Below are 6049 nucleotides of genomic sequence, written 5' to 3' on the forward strand. Positions count from 1 at the left end.
CCACATCTCTTGTGTCTCCTGCACTGGCAGGCGGATTCTTTACCACTAGCGCCACCTGGAAAGCCCTATTTAGGCTATACTGCACAATTAAAAAGCAGGGATGAAAATGAAGAACAGAAAGCAGGGAAGTTGTGTGGTCACTTACTCTTACTGAGGACAGGTTCTGAGATATGAGGAAAGCTCTGGATTAATTTCTTGTTGTCTTCACTATTCCTAAGTTTACCCACTCCTTCCATGAAATATAAGAAATCTGCAATGGAAAAACACAAATAAAAAATGACTACTATTACCTCTGAACTTTATTGCTCTCATTACCAAATGATTTTGACCTACTATTTTTTACATATGATACACAAGTGATGAGCACAAAATGATATTCATGTTCAAAGTACAGATATCATTCCTGCAGTCTTGTGGTTCCTACATGACAATGAGAGAGTCATTTCCTAGGCGGGTTGATAAGAAGTCCAGGGGTCCCCAAGGAAAGAGGGGTCTGGAATTCTCAGGGAGGAAGAAAGGACAAACCTTTTCCCCCTCTACATTCCATAAGGATTATCTAACGATAATGTATCCTGCTTGAGGACAGTCTGGGCAAAACCTTCCGGCTAATCCTGTTATCTTAAAATGTAAATTATGGGTGTAGGTCTAGTGAAGTCTTTACAACCCAGACATTCTTTTGACTCATTGTAATAACTAATTGAAGAGTATATAACTCCATGGCTAACACTAACGAGGGGGTACTCTTTCTGCCCCTTCTGATGTCTATGTCAGAAGCTTTCTCTATCCCTTTTATACTTTAATAAAACTCTATTGGACAAAAGCTCTGAGCGATCAAGCCTCGTCTCTGGCACCGGATTGAATTCTTCTCCTCTGGAGGCCAAGAATCTAGGCGTCTTTTCGTGGTTCAGCAATAACCTTTCAACAACAAGGGTTTTATCATCTGACCAATTATTTCTGAAATGACTATTGTTATTCTCCACTTTCCAATCATTGGCAGACAGACTTATTTAATAACAAGGACACTGCAAGTTTTTAGCCTAATCTCAAACTTGGCTTGAACAGGAAGTCAGAAGTTCAGTAGCTAGAATGGAGTGTAAGTGCCCTGAGTTCATGGATCTCAAAACACTTCATAAGTTCTCCTCTGAGGATTCAGGAGAAATGAGTCCTTTTGTGACAAAGGGAATTCACAATTAATGTCAAAACCAGCTTCCAGATCAATTATCTTCCTTATAATTGTCTGCCGAATGAATATATATGAATACTGCCTACTGCTAATTCTGGATAGCTCAATTTTTCTTTCTTTCTTAAACTGGAGAATCTGAGAAAAAAATGACCTGCTCAAGTTTGACAGAGTGGTAAGGCTTTCACAAAGCTTGACTTGTTTTGAGGATATGCTCACCCCAGAGACTTACCAAAGGTATAAATATTTACCTAATGATTTATTAACGGCTCTCCTATCCCAATAATAAAAATGAATCAATTATCTCAAAAGTGCTCTTATACTTATTTCACACTTACTTGTTACATAGATTCAGCAAACACTTCCACCTACAAATGTCCAGAGGTTTTTATTTATTTTCTATATCCTCTGCACGTTTGTTTGCATCCATGAAGTTGTTTTAGACTTTAAATTCCATAAATTGTCCTGGATAATAGTGTATATAACAAGGTACTTAAATGCCTTTTGATGGTAGTGTTATTCAGACTTCTAAATATGTATACATGTCTCATAATAAAATGGAAAAGAGAGAAGGAAAATCTAGAGATTTGAGTTAATGAATGGATTCATCCATTTCCTAACTTCAAAGTAGGTGGGTAATATCCTGGAATTAAATGAAAAATAAATGAGACAAACGACGCTGTTATCTATTAACTTTGATGAGGAAAGAAGGCTAACTATACACAATGTGAAGATAAATGGACCTTGGGAATCATTTCTTGTAACATTCTCATTTTAAAGATAAGGAAACTGACACCCATAAAGGGACTACAGTCAATAGATTCATTAAGATATTTTCAGCTCTGCAGGTTAACCTTCTAGAAGCTAAGAATTTTTCTTATGGCCAATAGGGGGACCCAACGGAGCAATAGAAGGACTGACCTAAAATGTTCCTTTAAAATGTCAACGTGATTATCACCTCAGTGATAACTGAGGAGTGCAAACCATGAACGCCAGCCAGGGAGGCATAAATAATAGAGGGGCTTGTTTACGGAGCTGTATCCCAGACCCCAGTTCCATCTCAGGACGTGTTTCCTGTGTTCATCATAAGCAAGAGCTCCTGTTTACTCAAGGTTCCTAAGCTCGCAGAAATACTCAAATTACAGGCAGCGTATGTGAAGCTTTTGCAGAGTTGATATGTATCTGATCAAGTTTTGAAATTTACTAGATCACTTTTTATTACTAATTTTAAAAAGGAAGAATATATTCTAATGTTTTATTTTTCTCTTATTCCCTTTCTCTAAATGCGAAGCATACAATAGACACTCCATAAATGTGGCTGTTGATGAAATCAGTCTCATGTGATTTTGTTTAAATTAAGGATTAGAAGACTGTGAGTCTCTCTCTCTCTGTGTATCTTTTTCTCAGTGGTACCATCCAGTGTAAAGCTTTCCTGTGGATTTCCTATATTTTCACTTCCCCTTGTGAATAACTTCTCTTTCCATTGCCCTGTTAGTACAGATGTTTTCTCCACATAGCTATATATATTTTGCTTTGCCCCAGTTCTTTGTTGTCTAGACAAGGAGTCAGAAAAAAGAGAGGAAGAAAAGTGGATGAGAACTGGGACTCAGAGCAATACTAATCTGATTTTTCTATTAGAGCGCTGGAAAAAATCAAACAAAAAAAGACAAAAAAATCTACCCCACCCCCAACTTTTAGAATAGCCCACACATGAATAGGAAAAGTTAGCAGGTAGTCAAGCGTCCAGTCACATCATGAAATTGAAAAGCAGACACCCTCATGTCGGCAAAAGTATGGCCAAGGAGATCTAGTCCATCTGAAACAAAACTAAAACTTACAGCAAAGATGGTAGGTAGCTACCATCTACTATCATTGTGTTGAAGGAGAGGCTCATTTATTTCCAGAAGATTCTGACATGACATTAACTGGGACAAGAGGGAGATGAGGTTGAATGTTAAGAGTTACCCATTCCTTGTCACTGAATTCTCCGTTTTAACCACAGATCAGAAAATGGGCTGTCTCGTCAATCCAGTGGGATCTCCTACCTCTGCAGCACTGGAAGAGTGAACAACAGAAGGCTCCAGAAGATACTTTTAAAGTCAATGAAGATGCTGGGATGTTCGTGCTCAGCTCAAGATCTTGTTTCCTCCCCCAGCCTTCCATGTACCTCCCCCTTGCTGGGACTGGAGAGTGACATCAGAATCACAGCTGGTGATATCACTGCTTCTATAGCAACAGTGGTGACACTACCAGAAATTGAGTGATCATCAGACAAGGGGAGGGGTGAAGATACACTGCAAGGACTTGATGCTTAGTTTGGAAGAACTGGGCTTGCCTTCTCCAGATTGAATTTCTTGTTTAAGTGTCTAATTTTTGGTAGGGAATACGGGAGGGGGAAGGGGCTTCCCAGCTTGGCTCAGTGGTAAAGAATCCACCTGCCAATGCAGAAGACCCAGGCTCCATCCCTGTGTCGGGACAATACCCTGGAGAAAAGAATGGCAACCCACTCCAGTATTCTTGCCTGCGAAGGAGTCTGGCGGGTTACAATCCACGGAGTCACAAAGAGTTGGACATGACTGAGCACACACACATAGGAGAGGGGTATGCATAGTTTTGGAGAAGGCAATGGCACCCCACTCCAGTACTGGAAGGCTGCAGTCCATGAGACTTCACTTTCATTTTTCACTTTCATGCATTGGAGAAGGAAATGGCAACCCACTCCAGTGTTCTTGCCTGGAGAATCCCAGGGATGGGGGAGCCTGTGGGCTGCCATCTATGGGGTTGCAGAGAGTCGGACACGATTGAAGCGACTTAGCAGCAGCAGCAGTACGTGTAGTTTATGCCAAGGGATTTCACTAAAAAGAACAATAAGTATTAGGTATCATCATATCCAGATGGGTGCAAAGAAAAAAGAATTGAGGGTTTACTAAATTTTTTATGCAAAGCCCATGGAATTACTTCATTCTGTGGGATCCAGCTTGGACTCTTAATTATGAGCCTCTTTCATTAAAAAAACATTCTGAGGTAGTTTGTCTACACTGACCACCTCTGGGTTATAATAAATCTGAGGTCAGAGATATAGTAGCACTACAACTCTCGACCTGAGAAACAGTACTGAGATTAATTGGTCCAAGAGCATTTAGTTGGCAAATTTCTAGGCTTGAGGAGACTCTGTTAGTCATACATTCTCTCTGGAATGTTATAATACCTTAGGTATGCTTAACGACTCTCTGAGCAAGGCGATAGGGTAAAGATTAAAATTTTTAATGAATTTTAAAATTACTTACTGGTTTATTACAAGTTTCCTTCAACAAAGTTATGTATTGATGACCTTTTATCTTATGTTTCAGTTTCTTTACCTTTAAAAGAAATTGGGTTTGTTGATCTCTTAAGAACCCTTCCAGCTCTGACATTCTGTGATCCTGTATGTTCGTTCAGATGCTCAGTTACGTCCAACTTTTTGGGACCCCTTGGACTGTAGCCCCCCAGGCTCCTCTGTCCATGGGATTTTCCAGGCAAGGATACTGGAGTGGATTGCCCTTTTCTCCTCTAGGGGATCTTCCCAACCCAAGGATCAAACCTGAGTCTCTTGTATCTCCTGCACTGGCAGGTAGCTTCTTTACCACGGCACTAAGATCCCTTCCAGCTCTAACAGTCTATGATCCTGACACTTGAGTGGTATGTAAACGGAAAGCATGTACACAGGTATGACACTTTGTAGCTGACAAGGCACCTTCACATCCGTGTCATCTGATCCTCACTAACATTTTGAAGAAACAGGACAGGTGTTCTTTTGCCTATTCGCCAGGTGCAGAATCTTTTTTTATTTTCTTAACACCAAGAACATTTTGTATTGGGGTATAGCCGATTAACACTGTGATTGTTTCAGGTGAATAGTGAAGGGACTCAGCCATACATATACATGTATCCATTTTTCCCCAAACACTCTTCCTGTACAGGAAGGCAGGTGTAGAACCTCACCCAGTTCACCACACATACCTGGTAGGCTAGAACTGGGCTCTAATATTCTGATTTTTAAGTCGATGATCTTTCAACAGTATCATGCCACCTTGAAACTAGTATTGAGCATACACGGCACTGTTTGACTTGGAGATGAAACATATTTGACAACAGTACACAGGCGTTAGGATTGTGACTGATGACAGTGGGATCTGTCAATTTACCAGAACCAGGAAACTGTTTCTATTCATATGGACTCCAAAATCAAATATTAGCAAAATATAAGTGCTGAGTGAACACAGGATGAGTCCATTGAAATATAAGAGTGCAGCATTAGGAAACATCTTTGATATAATCAAGTTACTTTCCTCTTCCAATTCACTTGGTAGATGACAGGTCAGTTAAGTGGTGGGGGTGAGGCAGAGTGGGACCAACCAACCTTGCAAATCTAGTAACAAGCCACTTCCACTCACTACATGTCTTTTGTTCATCCTAGCAAGGGACCCTCCTTTCTTCCTGAAAACACAAATCACTGAAGAAATGCCCAAGTCTGGAAAGATTCCCCCAAACCCAAAGGAGCTTGTTTTCTGGTATGCTCTAGGTAGATGTCTCAGGACATGCTGTTGATGGCTGTTCTTATTCCGGGATCTTGAGAGGCTGCCACGAAGAAAGGCTTTAAAAACACAAGTCTTCATCTTCTCTTTCTGGAATTTCGTCAAGCTCTAGATACTACTTTCTGCCAAGGATCCACAATTAAAATATTACACACCTGTTGCTCTAGAGAGAGCCATCTTGAGTTTCTTCCTAGAAAAATATGCAGATGGCGTGTGCGAACCATCTGTCATGTCCGACTGTGTGCGGCCCCATGGACTGTAGCCCGCCAGGATCCTCTATCCATGGGGATTCTCC

This window comes from Oryx dammah, unplaced genomic scaffold (genome assembly GCF_014754425.2).
Source record: "Oryx dammah isolate SB20612 unplaced genomic scaffold, SCBI_Odam_1.1 HiC_scaffold_29, whole genome shotgun sequence".
NCBI classification, from domain to species: Eukaryota; Metazoa; Chordata; class Mammalia; order Artiodactyla; family Bovidae; genus Oryx; species Oryx dammah.